A 17379-nucleotide genomic window follows, 5' to 3' on the forward strand; every position below is an offset into this window, starting at 1 on the left:
CTACTGAAGATCATGAACACTCAGGAAAAAAATTTCCAGGCAAAGCTAAAGCAGAATTTAAAAGCAAGTATTAGACATGAAACTCTACACTCTTAGTTCACAAAATGCACTCTTGTCCATTTGATTTGGTTGTTTTTTGAGCTCTCACAAAGAGTTTTTTGTTGCTGTTATTTTGCATTTTTTTAAAGAATGACTTTTAGACTAACTACTCTAGATGAGAATAAGGAGAAATTAGAAGAGAACCAAGATGGTCAAGGTATCAGATCGATTATCCATGTCTTGCTGATTACAGTGTGCTTTCCCTACAATTTGTTTGCATTTATGCACAAAAAAAATGCTTGGATATTAAGTGATAGTTAAAAATTAATAAAACAACAATATATTTTTAACTATGCCTGTATCATGTTCACAAGTTGGAAGTCCATTAAAGATTTTTAAAAGTTGTGTTTTGACTCTTTCTACATCTTATCAAAAAATCAGTTTACATTTATTTACATAACTGTGACAAAAAGTGGTAACATATGAGTCTATTTACCCAATTTAAATGTCCCATTTTGCACTATATTAAAGTTATTATATATTTACACTATATTAAATATATTTGCATATGGGTTGGTCTGACAACCTTAACATATTATCATAATATATTAATATACAATACCATACGTACTATATTTTTACTCTATTATTTTCAAAACCTGCCTTACCTACAGCACTAGCTCATCGCTGCCCCCAAGGGCAGTGATTATGACCCATATATTAAGTGATCTACTACATCTCACACAGTGCCATCCTATGGTGTACATTGAATGAGCAAATACATAGGAAATGTAATTTTCCAGGGACTCATTTCAAGTCTGATGAGCCCCTCTTCCCTTTCAAGATCTGGATGTACACCATCGAGGTGGGGCCTTCTAAGACCAGGGCTGTCACAGGAAGCCATGTCCAAGGAGTCACCAGTAACTATTTATGGAGGCCAAATTTGAGTGCTAGACCACAGGACAAGGGTAGTTTGTAGTCAATAGAATTATGCGTATTTCGGCTTGATAATTGCTGCCTCGCTTTTAACCATTCTCCTATTTTCCATTGCAGTTTGGTTTAATACGCACAATAGCATACTCTGTGCTCAAAGAGACTCTCCCCAGAGAAAAATGTTCTGGCTAAATGGAAAAACCACCACAACCGGGACACGGGTCACCACTTGGATGCTTTCTCATAACTGCAAATGTGATTCAGGTTTCTAAAGACAAGACTGAACAAGTTTCCTGAAAAACCCACAAGCACTTAGAAACAGACGATGTACAGTGCTCTCATCGTCTCTTAACCAAATTAGGGATATGGATGTAGAGAAATGACTGTCCCACATTCACACACTGGGTTCCAGTGTAATTTAGCTTACATGTGACATGCCACTACCAGGGAATTTATCTGGGAACCTTGGGTCTGACAATTTCTGAGGCTCGTAGAAAGGCTTAGAAAATTATCTTCAGTAAAAAAACAAAGCTGAAGCCTACAACACTTTAATCACTTTTTTACCCTGAGATCTTCAAAACTTACCATTTGTGTATGTGTTACTCAAAGAAAAAACTTGATATTTAATAAAAATGTGAGTAAAGCCTAAAGAAATTGGCAAAAGAATAATAGAGACTTGCTGACAACTGACAACAAGAGACAGAAACTATGTTTTGTTTTCTCAAGAGGGAAATCAGAGTGAGAAAATCTGTGAATTAACAGTTCGATTTACTTTAAACTTTCATGAAGAATCCTGGAACATCCCTAAGACATGTCTTCCTAAGTTGCTGAGCACAGACACCCCAAACACCCAATTTCTCTCCGTCATCTTGCAGAAAATAGATACAAACACAGTAGTCCTCCCTTATCTGTGAGGGATATGTTCCAAGACCCCAATGGATGCCTAAAGCCACAGATAGTAATGAACTTTATATATACTATGTTTCTTCCTATATATACATACCTATGATAAAGTTTAATTTATAATTAGACACAATAAAAGATTAACAATAACTAACAATAAAATAGTGCAATTATAATATACTATAATAAAAGTTATATAAATGTAGTCTCTATTGTATTATACTCACATTTCTTGTGATATGAAATGAAGTGAATGATGGATGTACACATTATAACACAGCTTGAACACAAGCACTGCAATACTGCCACAGTCTGATGGATAACCGAGATGACTACTAAGTGACTAAAAGGTGGGGACCATATACAGCACGGATACACTGGACAAAGAGATGATTCATGTACCAGGTGAGACAAAGCGGGATGGTATGAGATTTTATCACGCTACTCAGAATGGCTTAAAATTTAAAACTTTTGAATTGTTTATTGCTGGAATTTTATATTTACTATTTTTCAGACCTCAATTGACCATGGGTGACCGAAACTACGGGTAAGGGGGGACTACTGTATTCATAAGGGACCAGACAGAAATGGAAGAGAGAAAGTGAGTTAATAGCTTCTGTTTTCAACAGTGCCTTGGTCTGTGTTTAAGGTGAAATAAACACCCAAAGGCCCTATATCCCAGAGGGAGACCAGTTAGTGAACATTCTTTAGCATAAAGAGAAAAGCCTCAACAAAAGAAAAGGCACACAAGAAACATAAGCATCCTCATTCCAATTCTCTGTAATTCTCAAGAGTTAATTTGGGATGTCTGGAATTTTCAGGACCAAAAAGCAAGACATAATCATGTGTGGGCTACTCTGACTTATCAAAATACAATTTATTGTCAAAGCTATGAATAAACTCATTCTCTCTCTTGGGTTGGTTGTAGAGACCGAGGTCAAGGAAGGAAATAACTGATAGCTATTAGCTACCTAGCAAATAAGGAGCTACTCCCTCCAGCACCCTGAGTCTCTACAGGCTTCACACAAGATAGGAGGAGAGAATTTTTAGAGTGAAGTAGGAGTGATGCTATAATGTAGAACAGAAATATGGTCCTAGCATCCTGAGTATCAATTAATTCTCACAGATAAAGGTTAAGTTGGCTGGCCAATCCATATCTGGCTATAAAATGAACACTAGAACAAAATATTGTCTAATAACAATTCAAAACAATATTGTGACATCTCACTGACCACACAGTTGATCTTCTCTCCCTCAACCTCACTAAAATGAGAGTTAAAAGATTAATATGGCATAAATCCACAACGATTTTTTTTCAAATGCAAGGGGCCCTGAAAAGGTAAGAGATTCAAACAACTCTCTAAATGTCAGAAAGAAGATGGAAGTGTGGCAATGAAACACAGTAGAATCGTCTACAATTCTCATCAAAGGATGAGAGTGAGTTGTGGGGCAGGAAAAAGAAATTATTTGAAAGCCTCTATGTAGAGCAACGAACCACTTACCTCTACTGTGTGCCCCCTCCATCCTGCCGAATAACATTCTCTTTTTCTCATCTCTCCCCTCTTTCCTCTCCACCAACCCAGACCCTGCCTTCCAAAAAAGAAATCTGTATAAATCTTCTATAAAGAAATTGAAAGGCCTCAGAGAAAAAGACTCCTCATAAAGTCCACAGAGAGTCACAAAGCAGTTGGTTAATGACCCTGCTCTTAATTATAAATGGACAAAGAGCACAAGCAAGATAAATAAATGGGAGAAAAATGTTCCTGGAGCAAATATAAATAAAATAGGCAATAGAAAAGAACTTCCAATATCTCAAGAAAGTCAAGAAAATATATCCATAAAACAAGAAGAGAATGCTATAGAAAAGGAAGAATAATTAGAAAAAAAAATCCTAGTAATTAAAAACCACCTATAAAATTAAAAATTAAGTAGAAGATAAAACACAAAATATTCCCATTTCTCATAAAACCGGGACTTAATTTTGTAAGTTGAAGTTACCGCAAAATGTACCTTCAAATAAAAAGAAGAGGAAAAAACTAGTCCTCTATGAAGGAACAGAAATCAGAAAGAAATAGAAATCAAACTTTTCAGGATGGAGCCTGGTAGGCTGAAGACAAAGAAGACAAATGAAACAGAAAAGTCACTCTTTCCCTCTACCCCATTCTTACCATTCACCTTTCCAAATCCTAGCAATGGAGTGAGAGGGAAACAATTTTCATCCTAGGATTCTGTAGCATTCCATAGAATGAAGACAGGACGATTTTGGAGAACCAGTGGTTCTGAAGCAGGAAATGTTTGGAGTGACAGGTGAGCAGCAGGAATAGAGAGCAGACTAATGAAGGACCCTGGTGAGGAGGGGCTGGGGAAAAAGGGCACAAAACTTCATTTTGATGTGGAACTGGCAAAAATTGAAACTGAAATTAAAGGGACAAAAGGGCAGGAAAAAGAATGACATTTGGAAATCCTATGAAAATAGAAAGCTATATAAATGAAATATTATGAGTCTTGTTATACAAAAGTAAAAAAGAGGAGTGCAAGACTGATAAAATCCTAATTTTACAAAGCAGGGAACCTAAAAGATACTGTCTATTAGTGAAAATTCACCAAGGTGCATACTTAAGAAATGAAGTTTTTAAATAAGTATTTATTACTGTAACAAATAGAGAAACAAAAAATAACCATATAATTATATTGCGAGTGTGGACAAATGGGCACATGAGAGTAGCACTGAACTAAATTCTCATCTACCTTAGCAGAAAGTTAACAAAAGTCTAAAAGTAATAAATTAGGAAACAATAAAAGCATTTACATTGAGATAAGAAGGCAGTATACAGCCAAAAGACAAGCAGTTACTTTAGGGAACAGTTCTAGGAAGAGTAAATAGTTTTGGTGGGTTTAGATGTCTATTGGCATTATTTTCCTTATTGAGGTTTAACTGACGTACAATATTACAAGAGTACAACATAATGATTCAATATTTGTATATATTGCAAGTGATTATCACAATAAATCTGGTTAACATCTGTCACCATACATAGCTACAGAATTTTTTTTCTTGTGATGAGAACTTTTTTTTTAACACCAAGTTGAAAATTTTTATTTTGCTAATGTGCAAACAGAATATAATAGTTCGCTTTCTATGGTTTCTACACACTTAACCACTGATAACTTCTATAAGATGCTATGTCCTTCACAGTTGAGATGCCTGATCTGTGAGGGCCCAACTTGCCTTCCTTTCTACCCACAGAATTAATTCCTTTCAGAAGTCTTGTCGGATGTTTTCTTTGTTGGCCCCTCCATGTTGCTGCTTAATTTGAAAGATTCCATTTTCTAATGGCACAATAGTCCTTTCTATCTCATAATTCTTACTGACCAGGGATACCCAAGTTGACTCTATTTCTCTTAACATGAACATGCTGTGAGTTGCATGTTCTTTCGCTGCCACTTTAAATCTTGAATGTGTTTCCTTAACTTCTGGAGCTCTTTCTGTGCACGTTCAATCATATGAATTAGATTTTCATTATATACTTTCCAGGCATTACATCCATGCTGTGAGATTAGTTCAAGATTCTCGATTCGAACTGCTTGATGCTCTAACTGGGCCATAGAATTGTTTACACATTCTTGCCATGCAGTAATGTCATTTTTCTGACCAGAGGAAGGGGCTGGAAGTTTATACTGTTTCACACTGAGCAATTCAATTGGTTGCCGAGCAGCCAGTCTTTCAAATTCATTTCTCATTATGTTGGTTTTAAATGCAGAATAATCTGGGGCTGTCAGGTAGCTCAGATAGGTCTTAGTAGGTCAGTATCTGACAGTTTCCTCCTCCAACAGCCCCACAGCCGCTTCCCGCACACCAAGCGCTTCATAACCTTGGTCAAAATACGGCAGCGCATCCACCACAATCTCTCCAGCCACCAAACCTGTACCCACCATTCTTAGGTTTGCCTGAGTTTTCTTGAGAACTTTTAAGATCTATTCTCTTAGCAATAATTTTCAAATCTGCAACACAGGATTATTAATTATATTTACCATGCTGTATATTACATCCCAATGACTTATTTTTATCTTTTGACTCTCTTCACCCATTTCACCCATACCTCCAACCCCTGCCTCTGGCACTCTTGCAACCACTAATCTATTCTCTGTATCTATGATCTTGTGGGTTTTTTTTTCTTTCTTTCTTTCCTTCTTTTTTTTTTTAGATTCCACATGTAACTGAGATCATATGGTATTTGTCTTTCTCTGTCTGACTTATTTCACTTAGCATAACGCCCTCTAGGTTCATATCCATGTCGTTACAAATGGCAAGATTTCACTATTTTTTTTATAACCGAATAATACTCCACTGTATGTGTGTGCACATTTTCTTTACCCATTCATTCTTCGATGGACACTTAGGTTGCTTCCATATCTTGGCCATTGTAAATAATGTTGCAATGAACATGGGGTGCATACACCTCACATCAAGTTAGTGTTTGCATTTTCTTTGAATAAATACTGAGAAGTGGAATTTTTGGATCATATGGTAGTTCTACTTTTAATTTTTTGAGGAACCTCAATTTTGTTTTCTATAGTGGCTACACCAGTTTACATTCCCACCAACAGTGCACAAAAATTCCCTTTTCTCTGCATCCTTGCCAACACTGCTTATTTCTTGTCTTTGTGATAACAGCCATTCTAACAGGCATGAGGTGATAAATCAATGTGATTTTGATTTGCATTTCCTTGTGGATTAGCAATGTATCTTTTCATGTACTTGTTGGCCAGTTGTATGTCTTCTTCAGAAAAACTTCTATTCAGATCCTCTGCCAATTTTTTAAATTTGATATTTTTTGTTTTTGTTTGTTTGTTTGTTTGTTTTTGCTACTGAGTTATATGAGTTCTTTATATGGTTTGGATATTAACCTCTTATCAGATATATAATTTACAAATATTTTTTCCCATTCAGTAGAATGTTTTCTCATTTTGTTGATGATTTCCTTTGCTATTCGGAAGTTTTTAGTATGATGTACTCCCACTTGTTTATTTTCGTTTTTGTTGCCTTTGCTTTTGGTGTCAAAACCAATAAATCACTGCTAAGATGCAATCAATTTTTGTCAAGGAGCTTACCACCTATGTTTTCTTCTAAGAGTTTTATCGTTTCATGTTTTACATTTAAGTATTTAATCCATTTTGAGTTAATTTTTGTGTGCAGCGTAAGATAGTGGTCCAGTTTCATTCTTTCATATGTGACTCTCCAGTTTTCTTGATACCATTTGTTAAAGAGACTGTCCTTTCCCCATTCCATATTCTTGGGTTGTAAATAACCATATATGCCTGAATTTTTTTCTGGGCTCTTTATTTTGTTCCATTGTCCTATGTGTCTGTTTTTATTCCAATACCATACTGTTTTGAATACTACAACTTTGCAACAAGTTTGAAATCAGGGAGTGTGCTGCTTCTAGCTTTATTCTTCTTTCTCAAAATTGCTTTCACTATTCAGGATTTTTTGTAGTTCCACACAAATTTTAGAATTGCTTGTTTCTATTTCTGTGAAAAATGCCATCAAAATTTTGACAAGAATTGCACTGAATTTGTAGATTGCTTTGGGTAGATGGACATTTTAACAATATTAATTTTTCCAGTTTGCAAATATGAAATATCTTTCCATTTATTTGCATTTTCTTCAATTTATTTTGTCAATGACTTATAGTTTTCAGTGCATAGGGCTTTCACCTCCTTGGTTACATTTATTTCTAGGCATTTTATTCTTTTTGATGTAATTACATGATTGTTTTCTAAATTTTTCTTTCTGACAGGTCATTATTAGTGTATAGAAATGCAATAGGTTTTTGTATACTGATATTGTATCCTGCAGCTTTGCTGAATTCATTTATTAGTTCTTACAGGTTTATTGTGGAGTCATTAGGGGTTTTTTATATATATATATAATATGTTATCTGCAAATAGTGTCATTTTTACTTCTTTCTTTCCAATTTGGATGCCTTTTATTTATTTATTTTTCATTACTAATTGCTCTGGCTAGGACTTCTAATACTATGTTGAATAAAAGTGGGTAAGAATGGGCATTCTTGTCTTGTTCTGATCTTAGAGGAAAAGCTTCTGGCTTTTCACCATTGAGTACGATGTTAGCTGTGGGCTTGTCATCTATGGCCTTTATTGCATTTAGATACATTCTCTATAACCATTTTGTTGAGAATTTTTATCATGAATGGATGTTGAATTTTGTGAAATGCTTTTTCTAAATCTATTGAGATAATCATATGATTTTTACCCTTCATTTTGTTAAGGTGGTGTATCACATTGATTGATTTGTGGGTGTCGAACCCACCTTGTATCCCTGGAATAAATCCCAACTGATTATGGTGTATGATCTTTTTAATGTTTTGCTGACTTTGGTTTGCTTATGTTTTGTTGAGAATTTTTGCTTCTATGTTCATCAGTAATTTTCCATCTATGTTCATCTGTAATTTTCTTTTCCTGTGCTGTTCTTTCCTGGTTTTGATCTAAAGGTAATGCTGGCCTTGTAAAACGAGTTTAGAACTATTCTCTCCTCTTTCGTTTTTTTGGAAGAGTTTGAGAAGGATTAGTATTAGTTATTCCTTATATGTTTGGTAGAATTCACCATTTAAACTATCTGGTCTTAGACTTGTGTTTGTTGGGCGTATACTAACATTATTTTGATTTTACAAAATTAATTTTTTAAAAAAATAGTATCGTTGTTAATATAAAATATATCATCAACTTGCAAGATAAGTTTCTGTGAGCTGGTCTGAGAAACAAATGGTCATTTATAACAGCTGTTGACAAACTAAATCTGGTTCACTGCTTGTTTTTGTAAATAAAATTTTATTGGAACAGAGTCACACACCCATGTCTAGGGCTGTTTTCTGCTACAACAGCAGAGTTAAGTAGTTGCAACAGAGATGGTACAGTCAACAAAACCTAAAGTATTCACTATTTGGCTCTTTACAGAAAAGGTTCACCAAACCCTGATTTGTAACACTGATTTTCTGGGAAAATGCTATCTACAGTCAATTTGATTTTTAGAGAAGAGTCAGTTTCTAAGTTGCAGACTATCTCTATTATCTGCATAGCTCCCCTGATAGGAACAGTTGTGCCCCAGGACTTGAATTTAATGTTTTTGTTTTTTTATTCATTCGGGGGCATGTAAAAGGTGCATATAAGATCTCTGTCTCTGTTATACAGTGATGAGAAGAGTCTGTCATTACACTGTAATTCTCTTGACCTTTCAAATGACAGTACGAACCTGGGCCTTGTATTTTTATTGCTACATAGTAGACGTTACCTGTCAAAAAAAGAGCAACCTTTACATGTTCACATAAAAATAAACTTCTGCCTGTACCTCAATGTGGATATTCGAATGAAGCTTATCAACATCAACTAACACCAGCACTCAGTATTTTAGCCCAAAGATTCAGCAGCTGGGCGTTAAAACACATATAGATACTCGGTTTGGTTGTTTTTGTTTTTTTTTTTTAAGCTATACTAGTCTGAATGCCATGTCCTTAGCCTTTTTCATCATAGTCCCTTAAATTGCCATATTACCTAAAGGTAAATCCAATTTAATATAAAAAATAGGAAAAGAAGTAATGATCTACTAGAGAAACCATTAAAAAATAGCAATAGTCTTCTTAAATAGCAAGGGCTAATTTTGCCTAAATTGTGTATTTAGAATGAACATCAAATAATAATATCCCTTTAGTATTAGCTGGTTCATAGGAAATCTTTCTGCATAGAATCATTTGATCTTCAAAAGTACTTATGTTTGTAACAAAAACTTTTATTCCATATCGGAGATTATCAATGGGTGCGGGATGGTATAATATGTAGGATTCGTGTCCCTTGGAACTGTATCAAAATTTCAAGGTAGAAGGAGACTTTTTAAACTGTACTTACCCAAGTAAGTGAGAAATATTACTGTATTGATCAGAATCTGTTGCATTCCTGAGGAATGTTTATGAGGAAGATAGTACTATATAATTCTCCTCTACAGGGGAAAAAAGCCTCCTAGCAGGGTCTCATAATTTTTAGTATTTGGATGAAAATATTATATGTAGACATTAAAGAACAAAACTGCATATAACTAGCAAAAAACCTGATGTATAAGCCAATGTTGAAAGTGGAATGTTAGCTTATTATCCCTGGCTTTAAAAAAGAAACTCATTTGAAGGTATCTACTAAGACATATTTTTAATAGGAGATTCCTATATATAGTGTTTATATCTTGCTTTTTTTCATCTACTTCATTATCATATCTTATCATGTCCATAAACATAAATCTCTATCTATTTTTAATATCTTCAATTAACATCCTTGTTTCCAATTTAGGTGTATGTCAAATTTTTCTAGAGACAGAACTCCTAGGTCAAAGGGCTTCTATCTTTTTAAGACCTCTGATAACAGATCACCTAACTGACTTCCCAGGAATTATACCAGTTTGCTCTCCCATTACTAGTACATGGCTGTGCCAGACGGCCACTCCCTTGCCAACTCCAGCTATTGGCATTCATTTCCATAAGTGCTGTTTTAATGACTCTCAGAATGGTTCATAATTTGGTCAGGGCTTCATCTGAGCTGCTCTCTCCAAGGCAGCTGTTAACTGCACTTAACATCTTTGTCATCAGCAACAATAATAATGGTGGTGGTGACGATAACAAGTCACTACATTAAGAACAATACTGTTGTTCTAGCATTACACGTATATTATCTCATTTGATACAACAACCCTATAAGGGTGTACTATTGTTATCACTTACATTCTACAGATGAGGAACCTATGGTATAGAGAGATTATATAAATTGCTCAAGCCTGCAAAGCTAACGAGAGTTAGAACTAAGACTCAAAACTATGCGGTTTGGTGCCAGAGTCCTTCAGAATCAATTCATAAAACTAGAGATATCACCACCCATCCTTGCCCTTAAGAAAACAGTTACAGTTTCTACAGTTTTATAGATGTGAGCTTACTTAAATATAATTAGCCAAGTACTTCCCCATTTGAAATCTATGCCATTTTGAATAAGAACCTATGACCTGCATATTCATTCCTAGAAACATGGCACTTATGGATAGACAGGGGTTATCTCCCTGTATGGCACCAATCAATGGTCCACATCCTTCAGCTTTGCACCTTTTGGATGGCCTTAACACTGCTCAATATCCAGATAATCACATGGAGGTTCAAGTGAGCCTCAACAGCTCTCACAACTGTTGTGGTTCCATCCGATCATTGTAGATGAGCCTTTTTAAACAAGGTGACAGACTCTCGGGTTTTAAGAGACAAATGAGCATCATGTGCTGGGCCCACACTTCCAGTGTTCACCACTTAGGAGTTGTGTGTCCTCAGATCACATGCTTATTCTCTGAACCTCAGTTTTTCATCTGTAAAGTGAGGATAAAAATATTTACAGTTCATTGGGCTGATGTGAGGAAATGCTTCACACTATGTCTGGAACACAGTAAATTCTTAATAAACAGCAGTTATTACTATTTCCAGATGTTCGTAATGTTAGCTCTTTTTATTATTCCTCTTGATCTCACCTTAAGAATTATCATAAGGTTAATTGGTGCAAACTGTATCTAAATAAAAAATTGCCTCCAAAAGAACAATTTTCTGGGGATGTATAAAAAGATGAAATAAAAACATTCATCACTTTAAAAGGAATTAATATTAATGTATAATATATTTTCTTACTATCAGCTCTAGGTTACTGTTACTATAAATTAGGGCTAATACTTTAATACTTGTTGTTACCCAACAAATATTAGGAATCAATATTAACATAAAATTTATTAATGTTGATATAGTTAATTAATAATTATAATTACTAATTTTAATGTAATCTTATACAATAATTATTATAAAAACAATAAATAAATAGATATTTCAGGTTAACTTATTGCTGACTATGGCTCAACAGAAATAACCTGGCAACATCTAGTGAGTAATCAGCAAAATAGATAGTGCTGAATAAATAGTGTCGGCCACACTTCCAGGAAGTCACCCTTTGAAGAAACTAGGAAGTAATAATATCCTTACAGAATGGCATAGCAGTAAATACAAATGGATCCTATCAGTTATGGGAAAATACAATATTCCAGCTAAATTGAGATAAACTAGTTCTAGTCCCCATATTTTGCTTGGATGGGAGCTACTTCCAATTTCCCTGTGTCTTAAAAAAATAAAAGTACTCTGAAGGTAAAACACTGGAACGGAGGGGAAGAGAAGTAGGAGACAGTTTTCCATGCCTTTTCTCATATGAAAAATCTAATGTCAGCAAGGAATAGAAATGGAATTAAGCAGTGAATAAGTTTTGACCACATCAGATCACAACTAGAAGTTTCACCAAAGTAGCAAAGTATATAAGAAATTTGCTTTCAAGAGAGATATGAGTTCAAATTCTGGTGCTGCGGTTACCAGCTGTGAAATCATGAGTAAGTTATCTATCTTCTTTTAATCTCAGTTTCTTAATCTGTAAAATAGAGATAGTAACAGAACCTACCTTATAAAGCTGTTGTGAGAATTAAATAAGGTAAAGCATTAAAAGTCCTTAACAAAGTACCTGGTCCAATGGAGCAAATGTTACATTTTAAACATCATTTGTATTTCTGATATCCCAACAGTTAACACTAAAACTACACCACGTATCCATTCTTTTGCTCTCTCACACACACATATACACATTTATATACATCTCAGATAGCCCTCTGGATCATGCGATTCCTGAAGGTCAATGAGAGCAATGTTTGCTGCCATATTACAATTAAAAAACTGTGACTGTGAGAACTGGCATCCTGTCCCCTACTGATAGCACAGACATGAGATGTGGTCTACATACGGAATGAGCGTTGTGGCTAAAAAAAATCATCCAGGCCACGATCGGCTCTTCAACTCTGGTACAGATTTAAATCTTTGGTTATCATCAAAATAACATTTTTCTTGTGCCATCAGGCCAACATCTCACATCCCATTGAATTACAAAGAATAGAAAGAAGAGCCAGCAGGAGTATTTATAGGTCACTGACTTGGTGTAGAGCCAAAAGTACTTTTTTAACCATAACTGCCAAAGGAACTATCTGTAGATTCTCTTAATGGTATCTTGAAGCTTTGTAAAATAACAAATAAAACTGAAAAAAAAAAAAAACCAGAGTAATCAAAACAGTTATACTAAACTATTCTCTGAAGCTGGTGAACAAATCATGTAAAAATCTCAAGAAAGGGACTGAAACTATTTTCTTTCCTTAAAATTCAATGGAGAAATTTACAGTGCAAAAAAGAGGAGAGAGGAGTGACAGTACCAGGAGGTGGATGGAACTCTAATCTTGTAACAGACCCGGACCATTGCTATTCTTAATTATACCAGAAGAATGGTGTAGGCAGGTTCTTTAGAGGTTGGGATCCAGCTTCTGTCACCTGTAAGATGAGAGTGAAACCCTGGAATATACAGGTCCCTTTCTACACTACCTTCCTATGAAAACTCTTATGAATAAAAAAAAATTATATTTAAACTGCGTAAACAAATTTTTTCATAGATTCTTATGAAGGAGAGGGGAAGGAAGCTAAATTTTATACTAACTTTTAAAAACTCTCATGTAATGTTAGCAACTGACCAAATTCTCCTTGAATTGCATATGTACAAGAAGGAGCTAAGAAAACATACAGTCTTCGGAAACGTTTCCTGGATTCTTTCCTCTTTTTCCACAAAAATAGAACTACCTTTTTTCTTTCCTTTTTCCTTTTTCATGAGACATGTAGATTATATAGGAAATTTGGCAACCAGAATGATCCTATGAGAAATCCAATTGGATAACTAAAGGAACTAGATACCCCAAAATTATTAACTTAGGAGAATTTCAAACTTCGGTGCTAACACTTCAAAATAATAACCATCACCATCACTGAATGCTCCCTCTTACCAAGGAGCCGAAGAGTTCAGTCTCGCTGACCACCAGTTACAGGCTCTAACAAAGAAAGGCTTCTTGGCAGCCAAACAAAGCTGGCCATCCAGGAGAATCCATAGTTCTTGCCCTCTGTAAAAGGAGGACAGGAAGTAGAATCCCATGTAGCCTAGAAGAAACCTTATAGATCCAGGCCTGTAGGATGGACAGCTGAGGAACAGGAATCCCCACCACCCAAATAGGGTTCTGGGAGTCGTGCACTTCAACAGCATTAATTAGTTCCCAGAGAAGTGCCTCAAATCGAGGGACTAGAGGAAGCCTGGCGGTATGATTCTGTGTGGGAATGAAAGTGGACTGATCTCCCCAGAACTAATGAGGGTATTGCCTCTCTGCCATGCTCCGGCTCTCCCACAATTCTCTAAAGTTCCTTCGGGTGGATGTAATTTGGGTTACTTATAAGATGGAATTATGGGACAACTTCATTCTGAGAGGCTGAATAGATACTCATCTCTCAGACCAAAAGTTTGTACGTTTCACTAATATTTGCTCATTATCCGATCAGAAACATAAGCATCCCTTCAAAACTAGTTCATGAATGCAAATTCTCAGCCCCACACCAGCCTTATGAATCTGAAACTTTCCAGAAGGGAGCAATTTGTGTACTAACAAAGCCCTCCTAGGGAGTCTGATGCACACTGACATCTAAGAACCCCTGAGCATTCTAGAGCAACACAATGAGCATTGAAAACAACAAATGCATGAATGTTAGGCAACAGATAGGTGCATAAGCAGAAGAAACTCTCTTGTCCACAGTTGGCTTTCACTCTCAAATTATTTTACTTAATAGTTCCCCTTTGCAAAAAAAAAAAAAAAAAAATGCCCTTTCACATGCAGAATTTCATAATGAGCAATCTATTGCAAATAGTCAGTCTTGAAAAAATCCCCCTGCCTTTACAGTTTCCCTCAATATCGCATATTATTTACATGGATCTGTCTTTTATAAATTTTTTATAACACCTCAAGCGATACAAATCCTCCACAAGCTCTAGTTAATATGGACTACTACAATAATAAGTAATTTGGGGAGCAAACACTCAAATTAGTAAGGTCTGGTTTCCTGTAGATTACCAAAGGGTGAGGAGGCGGGAGCGGGGAGAACTCAGATGAAATGTGCATTGACTAAAAGGCAGAAAGGAAGCAGAAAATGTATGCTGAACAGATGCCAAGATTTTGCCACATGCTTACAGTAAAAGAAATAAAGAGCAGAGAAAGTTATTTTTAAAAACTTCTTTCCTTGAGAACTAAGTTAATAATTGTCTTGCTTTAAGATATTAGGTAAATACTTCTTTTTTTCCAATGAAAGACATTAGGCAAACAGAATATTAGCATGAAATATGCCTTAATTTAAAGGATACAGATTACTTATCTTCCATGGACAGGAATCACCGGTCTTCAATGATAAAATTCAAGCAGATAATTTTTTGATAAACCTGTTTTCTTTATCAGCTGTTGATAATGTATTATTTATACCCAAGGCTGGGACAAACACATTAGCATTGAAATTCTTGAGCAATACCCAGGTTGCTGAATTTGTTAGCAATAATAATGTGTGTTAGCCTGCCTGACTTTAACTGCATTTACTCAAAGAAAAAAGTTGATGAGAAAGCAAGAGTGAAGAGATGATGTGATAGAATGGAAAGTATTGAATAATAATTATTAAGAAGCACCCATTTTCATTTTCAATCTATTCATTAGATGTTAATAAAATTAATCCTTACTCTTCCATTTGGCAGATAATAAGGCTCTAGCCCAGTAGTTCGGAACCCTAGCTGTACATTAGATTTACCTGGAGAACTAAACAACAACAACAAAAAGAAACAAACAAACAATCTGCCACCCTACTGCAGAACAACAGATCAGAGTGCCTGAGGATGAGGCCCAGGCACTAGTGACTCTGGTGCTGTATGATGGTTAAGAAATACTGTTCTAGGAGACTTCTTTATGAAATCAACTTGGAATGAACAGACTACTATGAGACTTGGTCATTTCATGGATTAGTCCGCTCCATTCTTAAGATCCAGCTTATTTTAGCATTCCTGGGAGATGTCGAGTATACTCTATGGTTATGAAGGAGAAAAAAAATGCTTAATTCAATATTTCCTGGTAAGCCTTTGGTAGGAGGAGACGGGACTATGGCGGCTGCTGAGCCACTTAAATAGCATATCCGAATTAATTGACATGGATAGAAGAGACAAACGGATAGAAGTTGATTGGCTGTTATTTTTTTTAAATTCTCTTCTTCTCTCTGTTCTCCTATTCTTCCTCCTCTTCCATTACAATCATCATCATCATCGTCATCATCATCACCATCGTCATCATCATCACCATTCGCACCATAACAGATATCTAAGGAGGCCCTACTATAGTACTTAGAACACAAACTAAGAGTAAGAACATAATTCATAAATGCCTTGACTTATTATCTGAAAATTCAGGAAAAGTGGGAAACCTATTCAGACACCTCTGAAAGAAGACTACATCTTTCAGAACCCCACAGTCTATGTCATTCTTCCATAATCTTTCATAGCAAAAGTATACATTGTAAATCGAGACATAAAATTTTAGATGCAAAAACATTGCCTTGGAGAGCAAATAGATGTTTCATATTTGTTTTGACTCAATTAACATTAGCAAATATAAGCCAGGGCCATGCAAGCTACTCCCATTTCCATAATCTCATTTATGAGACATGTCATAGTTTGAAGAGCTCTGTGTACCATTTTTTAGTACATGGGGACATCTTATAATATTCAACTGTTATAAAAGCTTTACGACACTAGAATTTTAGTCTATATTTCATGTTCTTATAGCTTACTATTGGTAAGGTGGTTTATATGATGCTAAGTCTTTGTTCAGAAAAGCTGATCTTCTCCATAATGTTGTTCTCATAGAAAAACATATCTGTTTTACAGTAAATCACTTTGTGGTATTTTTCCAAAATTAAGTTGAGGCAGAATGTAGAGACTTCCTCTATGGTTCTCGAGGCAAATCAAGATGAATCTGAGTATTATATGCTGCTGCAAATCTTTCTTTTTTTTCTAGCCCAATTCAAAAACTAAACAAAAATGCTCAGTTTAATTGTCAAGAAAGTTCTCAACTCTATTGTCTTAGTATATAATGTCCAATTCCATTTTTATCATTGATCCTTTTCAAATTTAATATATTTGAACTTCAGATTCATTATATCTAAAAAAAAAATAGGCTTAGATATATCTAATAAATTCATTTTGTGGATTTTCCTTTAGTTTTAATCAAACTCTTGGATAAGAACATTTAAGAAGGTCACCCAGTTGTAAAAAGCCTGAATCCTACAGGATTCCTGTGCCTACAGGCTTTAACTTGGAATAATGTCTCGGTGACAAATAACCATGTCTCCTAAAAATTTCTACTTATGTCATGTTTATGAGGTATTTTGGAACCTTACTGGGGATTTTACTATATTTCACAGTTATATGGATTTAAAAGATTAGAAATTTTTATCTCAATCAAGTCTACTGCAACAACAATCAAGTCTTGAATGT

The 17379-nt window shown here is 35.2% G+C and overlaps 1 protein-coding gene and 1 pseudogene across 4 annotated transcripts in view; both read right to left on the reverse strand.

The window, feature by feature from the left end:
* TNIK (TRAF2 and NCK interacting kinase) overlaps positions 1-17379 on the reverse strand; it is a 348429-nt gene that overhangs the window by 187999 nt on the left and 143051 nt on the right. The gene's annotated exons all lie outside the window — the stretch shown is intronic.
* LOC120604385 (pre-mRNA-splicing factor SPF27-like) lies at positions 2066-6289 on the reverse strand (annotated as a pseudogene).

The sequence above is a fragment of the Pteropus medius genome, unplaced genomic scaffold (assembly GCF_902729225.1).
Source record: "Pteropus medius unplaced genomic scaffold, Ma_sr-lr_union100, whole genome shotgun sequence".
In the NCBI taxonomy this organism is placed as follows: Eukaryota; Metazoa; Chordata; class Mammalia; order Chiroptera; family Pteropodidae; genus Pteropus; species Pteropus medius.